We start from the raw sequence: 20,007 nt of genomic DNA on the forward strand, positions 1-20,007 counted from the left end.
ACTGACATCTCCGGTACCGGAAATATCAGGATTAGGGTTGAGCGAAATGGGTCGGCCATTTTCAGAAGTCGCCGACTTTTGGCAAAGTCGGGTTTCATGAAACCCGACCCGACCCCTGTGTGGGGTCGGCCATGAGGTCGGCGATCTTCTGAATCTGGTATCGGAATTCCGATACCAAGTTCCGATATGTTTGCGATATCGGGAATCGGTATCATAATCCATATTTAAGTGTAAAATAAAGAATCAAAATAAAAAATATTGATATACTCACCCTCGGACGCACCCTGGTACTAACCAGCAGCCTTCCTTGCTAAGAATGAGCGCATGAATGACCTGCGGTGACGTCGCGGCTTGTGATTGGTCGCGTGAGCGGTCACATGGGCGGTCGCGACCAATCACAAGCCGCAACGTCATCTAAGGTCCTTCACGCGCTCATTCTAAGGAAGGAAGGCTGCCGGAAAGAAGCAGGGCGCGTCCGAGGATGAGTATATACCTAATAGGAATATACTCACCCTCGGACGTGCCCTGCTTCTTTCTGGCAGCCTTCCTTCCTAAGAATGAGCGCGTGAAGGACCTTAGATGACGTCGCGGCTTGTGATTGGTCGTGACCGCCCATGTGACCGCACACGCGACCAATCACAAGCCGCGACGTCACCGCAGGTCATTCACGCGCTCATTCTTAGGAAAGAAGGCTGCCAGTTAGTACCAGGGCGCGTCCGAAAGTGAGTATATCAATATTTTTTATTTTGATTCTTTATTTTACACATTAAAAAGATCCCAGGGCCTGAAGGAGAGTTTCCTCTCCTTCAGACCCTGGGAACCATAGTATCCCATTGTACTGCATTGGGTTTCGTGTTTCAGCCGACCCCGACCCCGACTTTTTTATAGGATCGGCCGATTTCACTCAACCCAACTTTTGAGAAAGTCGGGTTTCGTGAAACCCGACCCGATCCTATAAAAATAAAAGTCGCTCAACCCTAATCAGGATGTGTTAAAGAGGCGTTGTGTTATGATTGGCAGCCGTCACACACTAAAATATGCTTTTTATTGCCAAAAAGAGGTTTTTGCATCACCATATTTTGAAGCTATAATTTTTCCATATTTTGGCCCACAAAGTCATGTGAGGTCTTGTTTTTTGCGGGACGAATTGACATTTTATTGGTACCATTTTCGGGCACATGATATTTTATGATCGCTTCTTATTCCTATTTTTGTAAGGCAGACTGAACAAAAACCAGCAATTCATGAATTTCTTTTGGGGAGGGGAGTTTATACCATTCCGCGTGTGGTAAAATGGATAAAGCAGTTTTATTCTTCGGGTCAGTACGATTACAGCGATACCTCATTTATATCATTTTTTTATGTTTTTGCGCTTTTATACAATAAAAACTATTTTATCTAAAAAAATATTTTTGCATGGCTTTATTCTGAAAGCTATAACTTTTTTTATTTTTCCAGTGATGGAGCTGTATGGGGTCTTGTTTTTTGTGGGACAAGATGATGTTTTCAAAGGTACCATGTTTATTTATAGCCGTCTTTTTGATCGCGTGTTATTCCACTTTTTGTTCGGCGGTATGATGATAAAGAATAGCTTTTTGCCATTTTTTTATGGTGTTCACTAAAGGGGTTAACTAGTGGGACAGTTTTATAGGTCGGGTGATTAAAATTGGCCATTTTTATGCGCTAAACGCTCTCATTTTTCATATTTCTAGTGCAGTATTGCAGTTCATTTTTCATGTTTCATGTTTGCATGTCTTAGCGCTGCAGTGTGCTGCCTTTTTTACTTGACTATGTATGAGTTGGTTACTCTAGGTTCAGCACCTGTTCACACTTAGTCTATGTATGGATGTGACGGTCAGTTTTTTCAAATATATTATTTAGCCTTCTGACTGAGCACTCCTCCTCCTAGCCCAGGTGTTTTAATCGCAACAGGTCCAGTACCCCTCCACAGAGAGAGAGAATATGAGTCTAGGAAGAGGTTTTCACAGGTACCCATTCACATGGAGACGTTTATTGTCAGCGAGGTAGGCAAGCGTAGGACCTGATATACGAGAGATGCCGTAAAGGGGCTATCAGGTACACATAAAATTGGCCATTTTTATGCGCTAAACGCTCTCATTTTTCATATTTCTAGTGCAGTATTGCAGTTCATTTTTCATGTTTCATGTTTGCATGTCTTAGCGCTGCAGTGTGCTGCCTTTTTTACTTGACTATATATGAGTTGGTTACTCTAGGTTCAGCACCTGTTCACACTTAGTCTATGTATGGATGTGACGGTCAGTTTTTTCAAATACAAACCTCCTGTAGCCACTACTTCCACACTTATATCTATTTTTAAGAGTTGATAATGAAGGAATAAATCTATGGAAGCTTACTGGTCTTGATGATAGCAGAGCGATGGTATTTATACTACAGTAGAAGTCTTAAGACTTGTTTCATAAGTATCTGGCAGGACCAGATGAATATTCAAATTCCTGAAACAGTTCTCTTATTTTTGAGTTCTTAAATATGTTATCTGGGATATTAGTAATAAATGACCATAAAATATCAAAAGTTTATTGCTAAATTTCATGGTAAGAAGTACAGGAGTTACTCTGGAAACAGTGACTACAGATGAGTGGATCAATCTGCGAAGGACCAAGTTTGAGTTGAATTTCCTGATATTTGCAGTTTGCTGCAAATTTCAGCACTTTGCTATTTGATTTGAGAGATAATTAACTTTGCAACATTTTACAAATGCTTCAAGGTTAATGGCATCAAGCATTGCAGTGCGGGTTTTCCAATAATTCCTTGCAGCAATCAAATCATATGGTGTAGTCCAATCAGGGAGGCTATCAGAGGCAGATAGGGGTCAGTCAACGAAAACTATTTTATGCTTGAATTGTGTAGGATTTGTATTTCAGAGCACACAGGATAGGGATAGAAAAATACCTAATGCAATTGTGGTGCGCTACTTTGGTTCTGATGTATCAGATTGAAAATGGGAGTGATAGACTCAGTATGTGAATAGAATTTCAAGATTCGAGTGATACGCAGTGAACTACTACACCTGTTCAATAGTCCTCAACGGGAACTCTGAGTGTTGTACGCAGATTTTCCAGGCAATCAGAGACTTTTTATTTATGCAATTCAAGCAAATTTATTCACCGGTAATATATTTAGGGGGAAAATTCAGAAAAGCCAGCAAATTTGAATTTCAAATGATCCACACATCTTTACCAATTATATCATACCATTGTGTCCATCCTTAAATTTGCATGAATTTTGTTAAAGTGCCTATCTAGAACTTTTGTTATTTCTGTGAATGGGGCTAAGAAGTAATAGGCAGGTAGCTGCTAGTAACCTAGTGTCTTAATACAATCAAGATAATGGCAGAGAAGAACCTGGTGGACATATTTAAGATTGCACAAAATCGATTTTCCTACAGATCCATCATCTATTAAGACGTCCTGGCTCAAGATTGAGCAAAAAGCTGTAAAATAAAAAATTAACAGTTGCTGTGATGACTCAGCATATGATATTGATAATCCAAACATCAATTTTCAGTAGGCCTGAAGACATGGGCTATTATCTTTATGCTGACTATTAAATTTATGTGTTTTTTTTGGTTGGTCAAGAAACACAGTCTATTGTTCATATGAGCCTGAATGTAGCCTCTAGAGTTGCTGTTTGTTGCAGCCCACTGTCTGCTGTCTTTGAGGGACAGGGACATAGAGTAATTTAACAATTGATGTTTGCTAATATGTTGATTATCCATTGTATGAGTCCATGTAGCTTTTGGACTAGCAAAACAAATGAGGAAAAACTATGCAGATTGATTAAGCACTCAAACAATGACAGTTTAACTCATCCCATCTACTCCCTGACTTGTGAATGATTACCTGAACCACAGATGTAGGTATAAGAAGAGATTTCTATAATCTTACAGGAAGAATCAGTGAGATTTTACAAAACCACAGCCAGGAACACTCTACAGGACAGCTGCAGGAATGCCATGGTTCCATCAAGAGGGACACAGATTTGATATTCTACAGGATCCCAGCTTAAGGACAAGGGCCCTAGCTGAAGGAATACAGATCTGCTCCATTTACTATCACTAAACCCATGGATATGTTTGGGTAAACCAGGTTGACATCCTCTGGTCACCTATCCCCATGAATATGTTTGGAGAAACCAGGTTGGGACCCTCTTATTACCTGACTCTTTAGAGACGTCGGGAGAAGCCAGATTTGGATCATATGGTCACCTGGCCATGTGCCTTAATGGACTGTCAGCTTCCAAAGCTTGTCGATACTTGTCTCTGTGGGTGCGCAACAAAAGTGGGGTGCTACTGGTGGGGGTAGTCAGCCCTGGAAGCCCCAACTTGGATTGTTCTATATGTTATTGTCTGTTTGATAGTTCAATAAAGTATTGCCAAGCTGTTTTACCCTCACCCTGTGTTGCTTGAGTAGTATTATGCTCACGGAAAAAGGATGCTCACGGAAAAAGCCAGTGGGGATCTGGCTTTTAATCATTATGACATCACTAATATGATATGATTCTAGCTGAAGCCACATAATGGCTGCCAGCAGTGAACCATTACCACTCTGAGCTGGCAGAGATTGGCACTGGTCAGAACAGACTGCTAAGCTCCTAGACCTCCAAATATATCCTGAATATCCCTTTTAAGGACTATAAGTTTTCCTCATTCTAATATTATATGTCATCACTACATTCTAGCAAACATATGTCTGATTCACACCACAGCCGCTGAGTGGTCTCAAATAGACATGTATAGTTGAAAGCGTAAATGTCTACTGACAGAGTTTTGCAAAATCATGTTATTCCTTCCTAAGCCAGTCATCTTGCTCTACTTATCTAAATATATGTTGAGCCTAGTTGAAAGGAAAGGAAGGACACATCTGCGCTTGGCAACTCTTATAAAATACTAACTTTTCCTCCTTTGCTGGTATACTATGCATGCGATTAGTCCCGGGGTTGTTACATCATGTCCCTTTTTATTAGCCATTCTAATACATGGTTGTCTCCTCAGAAGACCACTATTATTATGGAAAATGGATCTAATTTGCATGGTTTGTTGGCACCACTGGAAAAAAAAGTTTGGACTATCACGTGATCTTTTGTGCATACGTTAATAATAAATTAACTAATTTCTCATTTTGAAGCAAATAACATGGATTTACAGTAGGAATGGTCTTATATGCAAACAGTTTATAAGTAGGCACAACCTCTACCTACAATATATGTACCTTAGTGACAAAGACTATATTGTTTCTTTAACTCTGCAAGATCACAAAGTATCTCTAAACATGTTCTCTTTCTGTGCTTATGACATTGCTACAGCCCAAAGCTTTACTTGATATTGCTGAAGGACTGCTACCAATTAACCTCATGTCATTTCTTGTCACCCAATGTTCTAAAAGCTTGTGTTGACATAGTGTATAACCTGAACAGCAGGGAAGATGGGAGACCATTGCAAATGTCAAAATTCAAAGACTCTCTCTGGGCGAGGAAGAATTCTTAAATAATTCAATGAAACCTTTGTTTATGTGGACAATAACAAATAAAAGATACCTGGTGACGGAAGGACTGTCCGTGGCATGTTCTACCACATTGAAACCAGGCACATGAAAGCCAATTCTTCAAATTTCAGGCATCATTTGTGTTTCTGTCTACAATTTAACTATAAATATATCACCTCACTCCTGAGAATATTGAGTAATATTTTTATATGTACATTAAAAGAAAGGTCCATTTCTGTCACCTCATGTCTATTGATGCGTCCACCCTTAACTCTTTATGAATTTCAAGGAAAGAACCACATATCTCACAATACAAATTGTTAAGGGCTCACCTAGTGAGATAGATTCTCTAAGCGATAGGTCAGGGTGGGCAACATGGATTGAAGGCAATGTACAAAAGGAAGGACATGTGGATAGCATGTGGAATGGTGTGGACCAACACAGCAGTGCAAAGCACAACAGAAGATACAAAGCAAGGAGGAATGTACAGAATCTGAAGATGCATATACAGTTCAGGATCAAAGACAGCATGTGCAGTGTGAAAGAGTACTAAAATGAGTCTGTCATGCATACTGTACAGTAGACAAAGGGTTAAATATAAAAACAGATAGCCACTGGTAGCAGTGATGAACAAGCTGTTAGGGTTGGCGGAAAGCATCGAGTATATATATATAAGTTATAATAGGTGCATTCGCAACCCGGGGTCCACCATGCAGGAGAGTACCTGCTGCTAGAATTGGCGGCACTACATGGCAGTATAAGCAAACTTTGTTATTCACAGAATCGCATAGATAGGAAAAAACTGTGTTCACCGGTCCAGACAGGAAACTGGCCATATCAAAGTATCAGGAAAACACTGAGCCATGTTAACCTCACAGAGGATCACAGCTACCTAACTGAGCAGAGAGCAACCAATGGTCACGCAGTCAGAAAAGCACACAAAACTCCTCACCAGAGGTGCTGGTATTCTAGGGGCTTATTTCAGCCAACCCTGACCTCATACAGACATGACCACTAAAGCAGCAAAGCTCATGACATAGGTTGTGATACTAGCGCATGGCCGTGCGGCCATGCACACCTTTTATAGCTGCAGCAGACAAGGACCTTCCTATTGGTCCAATAGGAACCGCAACAGGACCTAAGCATGTGAGCCCCGACCTCCAATGGGAGGTCGTCCCGTGGGCATGCTTAGTATGGGAAAAGCAGGACATAGTCCCAGAAAGACCTGCTTGCTGCTGAACATTGCTGGCTACAAAGGTAGAGCCTGGAAGGGCAGTAGTAACCAGTCGTCCAGTATCAGCCTGAGCCAGATGCTGGGACCGATGTCTCCGCTGAGCAGGCTCCACTGTGGCTGGAGGGGAATGGGAGACCGCAGCAGACACGGTTCGAGATTTTCCCCTGTTCAGCGGCGGGTACTCAACACCTAACACAAGCGAGCATGTATACAGAGGTGCCTTTCTCTAATGTATTTCTAGTGCTAACAAGTCTAGAAAAAAGTTTGCTATGCTTACAGCAGACTAAAGGTTAATTGTACATCTGAGCAAGAAACTAAATGCAGATTAAAGAATCAAAAAGGAGGTGAAATGATTTCCCATAGAAAGAACTGGTGAGATACACTTCATGTCATCAGGTATCAAAAAATAAAGCGTAATATTAAGGTACACATGAGTGTCAGAATTTACCTGAAAGGTTCTTGGATTATAACTGATGACCATACTGAGATATAACATATCAAAGGGCAGCGACCATAGGAGAAGGGAGTAGAGGTCGACCCTGGAGCCAAGACAGGTGTGTAACACAAATTCGATATATTGTATTTTTTTTCTTCAAAAGTGGCAATCTTTTACAACTCATCTAGATACTATATATGTCAAGCCAAGAAGAAATACAGTATGTCATAGGAGATCAACCACAACCAGCAGAAATGGATAGATTCAGAAATCATGATTAAACAATTGAAATACCCAGAGATCCAAAGTAATACTCCCATCAGCTGTGCATGCTCTCACTGTTATTAGTGACACAAGGCTTAGGTTGATGAGAGTAGTACTCTGTCATCAGCTGAAGCATGTGCCTGGCGGTAAACTTTTTACCACCAGTCACAGCTGCTGAATCAGGCTGTTTTCTGACAGCGTGGGAACTGCAGCTCTCTGACCACATGTAATAATCTTCTTGCCAATCAGAGCCTGTGTATGCTGTGATGTCATACAGCTGACAGCATGGGAAACAACACATGTTCTAGGCCCCTGTTCATCTGTATGGGGTCTGGATTAAGGTGCTGGTACCATTCGGGTATGTGAACTGAACTTTTTTAAGATGTTCAACAAGCCGGATCCAAACATCCACTGGTTCGCCCTTCACTACCTGGCTATCATGGACAGACTTAGGAAAAACCACTCTGCTTACAGAGTCCCAGGTTTTACCTAGGCATTCATCCTTTAACCACTGCACAGGGATATGGGTTTACTCAGGGGCCCTTGGGCTCAGGCCACAGAATAAGCTGCCGTTTGTTGTGCAGGATGGCAGGAATGGTCAGGTAGCCAGGTCAGAATGAAGAAGGCCTGAAAGTATAAAATCAGAATCCATAAGAATAGTCAAAAACAAGCTGAGGTCAATACAAAGAACAATAATACAATGAGCAAAACATGCAGGACTAAGTCAGAGGACTACAAGATTATATCTGGCAGCTTCTAGCAGTAAACTGGAGGCTAAAGTAGGATGTGGTGCACCCCAAGTGGCTGGAGCAGGGAGCTGATAATTCCAGCTGGACAGCACCCACACCCTACTGTCTGATGGTACTGCAGGTCCTAGCCACCCTTAGGCTGCTTTCACACATCAGGTTTTTTGTTTCAGGCACAATCCGGCAATCTCTCTCTCTCTCTCATCCCCGCAATCAGGAAGTCAAAAATTCATGCGCAGTAAAGAAAGCCGGATCCAGCTAAAAAACAGATCAGTGCATCAGTTTTTCACAATTTACCATGGATCCGTTTTTTTGTAAATTTGCCGGATTTAGCCTGAAACAAAAAACCTGATGTGTGAAAGCAGCCTAATCAAAAAGGCTGGACAGAGCCTGAGGCATCAAGATCTTCTGGTTCCAATGTCTCCTCTATCAAAAACGCTGACTGCAGAATGAATAAGATTCCATCTTCAACCGGAGAAGACATCTCAGGAGCAATTCCTGTTGGAGATGTAACAAATAGTTAATGAATAGAGATGCTTAAATATTCAGACATTTGAATCACCAGGTTCGACAAATTTTTCCCCAAAAATTGATTTGCAGCAAATTCTTTCACCTGAAATAAAAAAAAACTTTAAATCCCTCAATTGCTTTGGAAAGACAAAGTTAACATGTCTCCTATGACTGTACCCAACCACTTTCATGTTCTTCATGATCACTAACACAACTTTAGCAATATGAAAGTGACCTCAACATGCAAACTGATAGTAGCCCAGTAGTAACCAATAGTGCATTTAGTAGCACAGCACTCTGATATTCTTTTTGTACTATTAAAGTTAGAAGACAGTCCAAAAATTATCCCTATTAATCATTTTTGATCTTTCAGACAGTTCTTTCCAGGATGCCGATTCGAACTGATGATGTTGCTATAACAGGTAACATCATCTTGCTGTGACTGAGAACAGTGATATGTCATGTATTCCATATTGCCCTCCATGTCTTCCCTACTAATAAACTTGCCATAGGCAAAAGAGGCCTCATGTAGCCTATGATTGGTAGTACTACTGCCCAGATAGCATGTGTGTCATTTGGTTTAGTTTTTCCCACGTTCTTACCGGAGGTATGTTTTCTTTAATTTTTATGCTATCTTACACACATTTTGCACACAACTATAATTAAGCTTAGATAACTGTTTCAACACCAATTTTTCAACCCTTCGCCAATTTGACATAAAAATAAATGCTGGATAGGTAAGCAAAAGTACAAGCAAAATGTGGCAGCAGGCCACATTATTATTATTTTTTATCTTATCCCAAATTTCTATTTATACTTTTACCAAACATTTTTGTAGGTAATTATAATAACCTTTTGACAATCTTTTGAATTCCAATTAATCAACCCCTTGCCTGGAATGGTGCACGAAAAAATGCTAAGAAGATAAGCACATGTACAGTACAAAGAAAATGTGGCACCAGTATAAGTATAGTGTGTACAGTATTCAAAGTGGATATAAACAGAATCTTTAGAACAGATACCATATTCTTCGTCCATTAGGCCCTATACCTATTGGTGAGGGGGGCAACAATAGCTTGGGATACTCCCATAATACATCAAAACACAAGAAAAAGTAGAGCACAAAAAGTCCCAAATAAAAATATATCAGAGTTTATTCAAAAACATATTAGACATAGAAAATAAAAAGTAGCAATAATCAAATTTTTTAGACAATATGGATAGTTGAATACAGAGGTGTAACACACAGAGTCCACCTTTATTTTAGGGGATGGGAAGAACAGAGCATAGCAGAAAATTGCCTATAGTGCCAGTGCTTATAGGGTCAATGTTCCCATGTGGCTACATGACTCCATGAGGAAAATGACACTCTCTGTCTCAAAATACAATTAAGTAATAAAGTAGTGCAAATAAATAATAATCATAAATAATAGTAAACAGGAACAGAGAGTGAAGAGTCCACATAGGAGAAATGTATACCACAGGTAGAACATGTAGATGTATGTCACTTTAAGGAAACAAAAGGTAGCATGTACCATGCTAAAATCTGCTCTTACCCATAGTCTCCACTTTAGGACACTGTGCTTGCAAGTCTTGCCAAGGAGTATGTCCCTCTGGTGATATAAAAATAAACAATATGTCCCGCAATTTAAGGCCAGAGGGCTGACGACGTGGATTGGCAACATGTGTTGCAGGTCTGCCATCATCATCATCATTTGATGGACTTTCATGGATCCTCGTGAAATTGTAAAGTATGACAAAGGCCTTAATCACACCATTCACATTAGCTGCACCTAATTGTATGGCTGACATCAGGACCCTCCATTTTGCACATAGGATTCCATAGGCACACTCCACCAATCGTCTTGCGCTGTAAATATTGCGCTGTAAATATTTGCCACCAGTGGTCCAGGCCTCTCCGTGGATATGGCATCATTACATTGCAGCTCAATTGAAATGCTTCATCAGCAACCATTACATAAGAAACCACTTCTAAACGTGAACCCGGTAGAACACATGGGGGTGGGATGTCCAAATTTATTTTCATTATTTTGCATCTGCCATCACATTATGGAAGAATTGGAGACTCTTGAATCTCCAGTTCTTCCATTGACCCCAATATTGACAATTATAAACCTCTATGTGCTGTCAACCAGGACCAACAGCACTACAGAAAAAAATTGTTTATAATTGTAATATTGGGACCCTGAGTTTGGTGGCTTTCCATCCATGGATCCTATGCAGTTGGGGTACTGGCGTGTTTATTCAGAGCCATGGGCTATCCTCAGCCAGTCTTCTTGTTTTAGCTTGAGCATAACAGAATTATGGAGGCCGGACCAGATTTCTGTACAACATGGCGGAGATAGTCGATTTCCCAATCAGAAATCAGAAACATAGGAGAGACCGGTGAATAGAAATCTAAAATTTACAATAAAGGAACAAAAAAAATCAGAAAAAACATGTCAACGCATAATATTAACAGTGAAGTCCATCATAAAAGTAAGCAACATAGCAAACCGAGCCCTGGGTCAACAATACACACTATTACATGCTAAGGAAAAGTTAATTTTTGTAGAACATCAGGGAGTGATAATGACAAAATGCAGTAAGCAAAGTAAAGATGCCGTAAACAATCACACTATAGAAGAAGTGTATGGTTGGAGCGGATTTCAAAATGATAGCTACATTTAACATACCACAAATATAGAATAAATACATCCTATTGTATTGTAAGTAAAAAACGCTCCTCTGCTGAAATACATTTGCACATCTTTGTGTCCTTGAAGGTTATGCCAGGCCGTACTGCCTCCAAAAGAAAGTCAAATGCAGAGATGCTCAACTGACAATACTTGTCAGAATGGTTGCGTAGAGAACCGTACAGTTGGTGGAAATGTCCTTTAGTCAGCTGTCGCCTCAAAAGTGGATGTACCAACATTTGTCTCCACCACCTCGGATCAACAATCACTGGGTAAGGCTCCCCAAAAAGCTGAGACAAGACCCAATATAAAAAGATACGCTCACAAGGTTAGCCTAATTATGCAAATTGTCTTTTCAGAGAGGAAGAGAACTATAACTCTAGGGCCACCTATTGGAAGAAGCAATCCTACAAGTCAATGTTGACCCTTTAACGAGCCTTGTCACATGACAGGGTAATAGCCAAACCAGAATCTCAATTTGCAGACACTAAGGTAAGCCTGTCACACACGTTTTTCACAAACCAGCAAAAGCAAGACACAAGCAGGGCCTCTATTTGAAAGATTGGAGGAGTGAAATTCTTGTGGAGCCAATCTATGATTAGGCTTTATTCATTTCAAACCATTGAGCCAGTTAATTTATTCGGACAGTACATAGGTAAAATCAGTGAGAAATGTAAAGCCATACGGATGTCATATGGATAAATGGCTGAGATAAAATCTCACATCGCATTGCAAATGCATTACACACTGATTACCATACGGAGAACACTCGTGCGTCTCTCAGCAGTGAGACTCAGACTGATTTTTATACGTTTAGTGTGACTCTGGCCTTATTCACAGACTGTTTCATTCATGTTCTCCACTGCTGCATCTGTACATCACATTACTGTCTGGAGAATTTGTCCAATGTTTTAAGCCTTTCTCTTCCTCCCTATATTGCTAAGAAGGGAGCTCTGAAATCCTAAATTAGCATATAATAGCTGCTGTAATCCCTGTCTATGCTTTTATGCAGGCTATGATATTCCCTCCTGATTGGCTGCTGTGAGGTATTATGGGGAAGCCCACTCAATCTTGCCTGAGGTCATGCGGCTGATTCAATGGACTGCAATACATAAAAAAATATATATTTTTGAACACATTTTTGGCTTTTTTTAAAATTGTTCAAATTTGCAAGAATCTACAAATTTCATAAAATTCAACTTTGCCCTACTAAAAAAAGTGGATCTCAATGTGTGGGTCTCTAGCCGTCACAAAACTACTTTTTTATAGAAGTAAAATAGCAGTTATTTTGTATAGGACAAGTGGTTTTGTAGAAGTGGCAAAATCCAATTCTAAACTGAAAATCTTGGAAAACATTTCTGCTTTTTAAAAAACAGATACTTCACAATATAAACCTTCAGACTCCAAAAAGTGCAGTATTCTAGATAACTGTTCCTTTAAATAAAATGGTTAAAATAAAGAGCTGAGGGAACTGACCCTGAATTACAGAAAAAAGTGGTCAAAATCACTAGTGAGATTTCTCTGCTATATTTGTATCACTTATTTCTCCATAAAACAAAAAAAATGTATTCTTTCTTCACTTTCAAGGATTGCAGTCTGTAAATGCTACACACTACCCAAGTAATTGCTGAAGTTGATTTTCATGGACAAACTGGCTCTGAATTTTCTCAAGAATGTCTTCAGAGATGTGAAAGGAGTTCATCGGTTTATGAACTTCGCTCAACTTATTCACGTCACCTAGTGACACTGAGGCTGCACTATGTTGCACAGCTCAGTGTCTTTGGTGGCTGCAAGGCTGAATGCTCGCATCATGCCAAAGTTTAATATGGCGTCTAGATGTAGCAGAGCTACACTTGTCCTGGGGCAACTGCATCATCTTCTCGTCGAACAGATGAAGAATATGGCTTTCTTATTATTTTTTGTCTTTTTCAGGCGACATAGGCTTCAGTGGATAATCTTTTTGTCAGACAGATGAATTTGGTTGTTGTTATTTTTGTCTTTTACAGGGAACCTGGGCATCAGTGGATTAGGCGTAAAGGTGAGTATAACTTAGATTTTTTTTATAAATTTCAATTAAAGGTATCAGTGTCTTTATTTCATTTAAAGGACTTTATTTTGGCCTTTTTTTACAATCTAACTAAGGAGTTAGTAATGGGGTGTCTTATAAATGCCTCTCCAATACCAATTGCTGGGCTTGATATCACTGGCCATAAAATGGCTGACATCAACCCCAAACCTATTACCCCACTTGCCACCACACCAGGGCAAATGGGAAGGGCTGGGTAAAGCACCAGAATCAGCTCATCTAATAGACGTGCCTTTTCTGGGGTGTCTGCAGGCTGCTATTTTCAGGATGAGGAGTGCCAATATCCATGGCCCCTTCCCAGTCTGAGAATACCAGCCCCCAGCTATCTGCTTTAGCTTGGCTGGTTGTCAAAAATGGGGTGCCCCACACCATTTGTTAAAATTATTTATTTAAATAATTTAAAAAAAATAGCATGGGATCATTCTATTCTTGGTACCGAGCCATGATAAAGTTGACAGCTGAGGGTTGCAGCTTGCAGTTGTCAGTTTTGCCTGTGCTTGCTATCAGAAAGAGAAGAAACACTATATTATTTTTTTTTATTTATTGCACAGGCACCGGCTGATGAATACTTTCATCAGCCTCGCCTGCTCTCACTGTTATCAACAGCAGGTGCATGCTGATGAAAGCAGTGCTCTCATCAGCCAGCGCCTGTTAAACTTTTGACCTGAACTGAACTTTTTTAAATGATCGGCCAAAACTGCAGGACCCAAACTTACACGCATTCGCCCATCACTACCTACCACATGTTTCCCTTCAGTATACAGTTTATATCTACTGCCCTAACAGAGCATCACCATTATCTGTCTACTCACCTCATTGGCCAAGATTTTTGGCTTCATGAAAGCAAGAAATCCTTGTGATGGTCCTGATTTTTTAAAGAAGTTTACAAACACAAATCTCTTTAACATTTGATTTTCTTCTCCACAGTAAGCAAAACCTCTTTGTAAGTTTGAGATTGAGAATACTGACAGAAAACAAATTCCAAATAGTTAATGCAACAGACTGTGATTGACAGATGTATAATATCGCCCATTATCATCACCGAAAAAATGGTAAAGAAAAATAGCAGCGTCAGAACCCTGCTCTCAATCCTAACTGATAGCATGGAGTAATGTAAAAAGTCATAGATTTTCCTTCTAATACACTGCGGAGAGTAGTTTAGAGAGCAGTAGGGATACTGACCTCACATTTTCCATTACGATTACAACATTTGTAACAGAATTCTTTGCAGAAGAGTTTTTATTACAGGCGTACATTTGACAGAATACAATTCAGCAAGGCAGTTTCACCCTGTGCCCTGAAACAGTGTTACAAGCAAAGAGGCATTTTTAGATTTGCGTAACCTTGTTTTCACCATCCAAACTGCTAGGGGGCCAGACAAGGTAATTTCCAACGGGATAGATCGGCCGTATATACATATTCCGCACAGCTCACAACTCATAATTCATTTTTTCAGATGTAATAGAGGAGATCTATCAAAAACTGTGAGCGTTTGCTGACCCAGGAAAACAGCTTTTTTCGTTTCTTTCTCTTTTTCCCAAGACATGCTGAGCTAATTTTTGTAACTTTTAGTTGCTGGGTTTGTGGTTTTTTGGATCAAGGAAGCTACAGTTCACAGATTTCTTTATATTTTTCAACACCTCAAGAGAATATATCAAACCTGGCTTATATTAGGTTGCTAATATGTAATCTCTCGAAGGGATTTTACCACTTGAAACATTTATAGCATATCCACAAGAAATAGCATAAATGTTTATTATATTTGGCTTCCTCTGCTGAAGTTGCCACCTATCTCCAGAACAGAATGCCACAAAATGCAAAGCCAGGTCACCATAGGTTGCAACATCCAGGTGGAGATTGATTAGAGAAATGTCTTCAGCAGCTTTCTCTGTTCACCTATGTAGATGTTGCTGAAAGAGTCGAACATGCTAAAAAAAAGGTGTAGGTCCCAAAAATTGAATTTTCATAAAGTAAACATTTAAGGCATATCCATAAGAAGGTCTAAAGCAGAAAAATCCTTTTAATTGAGTCTGTTCATTAAGAAAGGATGAATCTGCAAGTATTGTAAAGGACACATGTATTTGGCATGGTTGCATGCATGGTCAGTAGATTATTGCATCACTCCTATCCATTAAAATGCAGGTGCAGACAAATGTATTGTCGGGCTGAGTGCAATCCGATAAAACACTGGATCGCACTCGGAGAAATATTAGTCTATGGGGCTGTGCACATGTTCGATATTATCCTTGTAAAGATATTTAGATCACATTTGGCTATGCAAGTCGATGGGTGAGTGGAAAACGTCTGACTGCACTCGGATAACAGTGTGGTCCAATTTCCACGCACTAACACAATGGAGAAGATGGATCTTTTTTTTTTCTTCATCTTCTCCTCATCCGAGAGAATCAGATCAGACCATGGTCACATTCTGATCAAACTCAGATGAGAGAATTTATGGTCATCTGCACCTGCCCTAAGACTATTGCCTGATACATCTGCCAATGCGATGTCATCATCACAGCTCTATTCCTGCTGTGGAGTTATTGGACAAACTTTTAAAGAGGATAAGGAAGAATTAGGAAAAAAATATAATGTATGTATATATTTTTTCCTAACAGATCTTATCTTGTCCATTGACTGTGACTTGTACTGAAGTTTATTTTGTTGGAGGAGATGGTTTGTTTTTTGGGGGGTTTTGTGGGTAACACTGTGGTGCTTATTCCACAATATTGCCTACAAGATTGTTAGGTCCTCTGCTGCTGCCCCTCGGCCTTTCACCTCTCACCCTGCTCTGCGTACTGTTCCTCCAGCATCCCTGCATGCTGCAAGTCGGGGACTTCACCATACCTCTCCCTCTGCAGCTCTTCCTGTTCTGCCTCTTGGTTCTCGGAGCTCGCGCACTTCCCTTGGCCAACTTGTTCATTTTTGCTCCATTATATTTTACAGTAAGGTTGGTTCTTACATGTTGTTTTTATTTTAATGAAAGTTCAACCCTTCATCCATAATTAGGATGAAAAGAAATGCCAGGTAGTTGCTTATCCAAAAAGCCAGCCAGCATGAGCAACAGGGCACAGTGTTTGTGTAACATGTATGAATTTTTAAAATTTGAATAGTAAAATAAATGTGCGAAAATACATTTGCTGCAATTAGTACTCTTTCTCATGTAGACAGTCAAAATTGAGTATAAAACATATAGTAGTCCTATATATATATATATATATATATATATATATATATATATATATATATACATATATATATATATATACAGTTAGGTCCATATATATTTGGACAGAGACAATATTTTTCTCATTTTGGTTATAAACATTACCACAATTTAATTTTAAACAAAACAATTCAGATGCAGTTGAAGTTCAGACTTTTAGCTTTCATTTGAGGGTATCCATATTAAAATTGGATGAAGAGTTTAGGAGTTTCAGCTCCTTAACCTGTGCCACCCTGTTTTTTAAAGGGACCAAAAGTAATTGGACAATTGATTCCAAGGCTATTTCATGGACAGGTGTGGGCAATCCCTTCATTATGCCATTCCCAACTAAGCAGATAAAAAGTGGATTTGAGGTGTGGTGCTTGCATTTGGAAGGTTTTCCTATGAAGTAAACATGCGGTCAAAAGTGCTCTCCATGAAGGTGAAACAAGCCATTCTTAAGCTGTGAAAACAGAGAAAAAACCCATCCGAGAAATTGCTACAATATTAGGAGTGGCAAAATGTACAGTTTGGTACATCCTGAGAAGGAAAGAAAGCACTGGTGATCTCATCAATGCAAAAAGACCTGGGTGCCCACGGAAGACAACAGTGGTGGGTGATCACAGAATAATCTCCATGGTGAAGAGAAACCCCTTCACAACAGCCAACCAAGTGACCAACACTCTCCCGGAGGTCGGCGTATCAATATCCAAATCTATCATAAAGAGAAGACTGCATGAAAGTAAATACAGAGGGTTCACTGCACGGTGCAAGCCACTCATAAGTGTCAAGAATAAAAAGGCTAAACTGGACTTTGCTAAAAAACATCTAAAAAAGCCAGCCCAGTTCAGGAAGAACATTCTTTGGACAGATGAAACCAAGATCAACCTCTACCAGAATGATGGAAAGAGAAAAGTATGGCGAAGGCTTGGTACAGCTCATGATCCAAAGCATACCACATCATCTGTAAAACACGGCGGAGGCAGTGTGATGGCTTGGGCATGCATGGCTGCCAGTGGCACTGGGTCACTAGTGTTTATTGATGATGTGACACAGGACAGAAGCAGCCAAATGAATTCTGAGGTATTCAGAGACATACTGTGTGCTCAGATCCAGCCAAATGCAGCAAAACTGATTGGTCGTCGTTTCATACTACAGATGGACAATGACCCAAAACATGAAGCCAAAGCAACCCAGGAGTCTATTAAAGCAAAGAAGTGGAATATTCTTGAATGGCCAAGTCAGTCACCTGATCTCAACCCAATTGAGCATGCATTTCACTTGTTAAAGACTAAACTTCAGACAGAAAGGCCCACAAACAAACAGCAACTGAAAACCACCGCAGTGAAGGCCTGGCAGAGCATCAAAAAGGAGGAGACACAGCGTCTGGTGATGTCCATGAGTTCAAGACTTCAGGCAGTCATTGCCAACAAAGGGTTTTCAACCAAGTACTAGAAATGAACATTTTATTTAAAATTATTGAATCTGTCCAATTACTTTTGGTCCCTTTAAAAACAGGGTGGCACATGTTAAGGAGCTGAAACTCCTAAACCCTTCATCCCATTTTAATGTGGATACCCTCAAATGAAAGCTGAAAGTCTGAACTTCAACTGCATCTGAATTGTTTTGTTTAAAATTCATTGTGGTAATGTCTATAACCAAAATGAGAAAAATGTTGTCTCTGTCCAAATATATATGGACCTAACTGTATATATATATATATATATATATATATATATATATATATATACAGTGGGTATGGAAAGTATTCAGATCCCTTCAAATGTTTCACTCTTTGTTTCATTGCAGCCATTTGGTAAATTCAAAAAGTTCATTTTTATCTAATTAATGTACACTCTGCACCCCATATTGACTGAGAAAAGCAGAAATATAGACATTTTTGCAAACTCATTAAAAAAGAAAACCTGAATTATCACATGGTCATGAGTTTTCAGACCCTTTGCTCAGTATTGAGTAGAAGCACCCTTTTGAGCTAGAACAACCATGAGTCTTCTTGGGAATGATGCAACAAGTTTTTCACACCTGGATTTGGGGATCCTGTGCCATTCTTCCTTGCATATTTACTCCAGTTCCGTCAGGTTGGATAATGAACATTGGTGGACAGCCATTTTCAGGTCTCTCCAGAGATGCTCAATTGGGTTTAGGTCAGGGCTCTGGCTGGGCCAGTCAAGAATGGTCACAGTGTTGTTCTGAAGCCACTCCTTTGTTATTTTAGCTGTTTGCTTAGGGTCATTGTCTTGTTGAATGGTGAACCTTTGGCCAAGTCTGAAATCCAGAGCACTCTGGAAGAGGTTTTCATCTAGGATATCTCTGTACTTGGTCACATTCATGTTTCCTTCAATAGCAACCAATCGTCCTGTCCCTGCAGGTGAAAAACACTCCCATAGCATGATGCTGCCACCACTATGTTTCACTGTTGGGATTGTATTGTGCAGGTGATGAGCAGTACCTGGTTTTCTCCACACATACCGCTTAGCGTTATCACCTAAAAGGTCTATCTTCATCTCATCAGACAAGAAAATCTTATTTCTCATAGTCTGGGAATCCTTCATGTGTTTTTTAGCAAACTCTATGCGGGCTTCCATATGTCTTGCACTGAGGAGAGGCTTCTGTCGGGCCACTCTGCAATAAAGGCCCTACTTGTGGAGGGTTGCAGTGATAATTGACTTTGTGGAACTTTCTTCCATCTCCCAACTGCATCTTGGGGTTCTTCTTTACCTCTCTCACAAAGGCTCTTCTCCCACGAGTGCTCAGTTTGGCTGGACGGCCAGTCTAGGAAGACTTCTGGTTGTCCCAAACTTCTTCCATTTAAGGATTATGGAGTCCACTGTGCTCTTCGGAACCTTGAGTATTGCAGCAATTCTTTTGTAACCGTGGCCAGACCTGTACCTTGCCACAATTCTGTCTCTGAACTCCTTGGCCAGTTCCTTTGACCTCATGATTCTCCTGTGGTCTGACATGCACTGTGAGCTGTGAGGTCTTTTATATAGACAGGTGTCTGCCTTTCCAAATCAAGTCCTATCAGTTTAATTAAACACAGCTGGACTCCAATGAAGAAGTAGAACCATCTCAAGGAGGATCACAAGGAAATGGATAGCATGTGACTTAAATATGAGTGTCTGAGCAAAGGATCTGAATACTTATGACCATGTGATATTTTGGTTTAACTTTTTTAATAAATTTGCAAAAATTTCTACATTTAATTTTTTTTTCAGTCAAGATGGGGTGCAGAGTCTACATTAATGTGAAATAAATGAAGTTTTTTGAATTTACCAAATGGCTGCAAT

Source organism: Ranitomeya variabilis, chromosome 5 (assembly GCF_051348905.1).
Source record: "Ranitomeya variabilis isolate aRanVar5 chromosome 5, aRanVar5.hap1, whole genome shotgun sequence".
Classification (NCBI taxonomy): Eukaryota; Metazoa; Chordata; class Amphibia; order Anura; family Dendrobatidae; genus Ranitomeya; species Ranitomeya variabilis.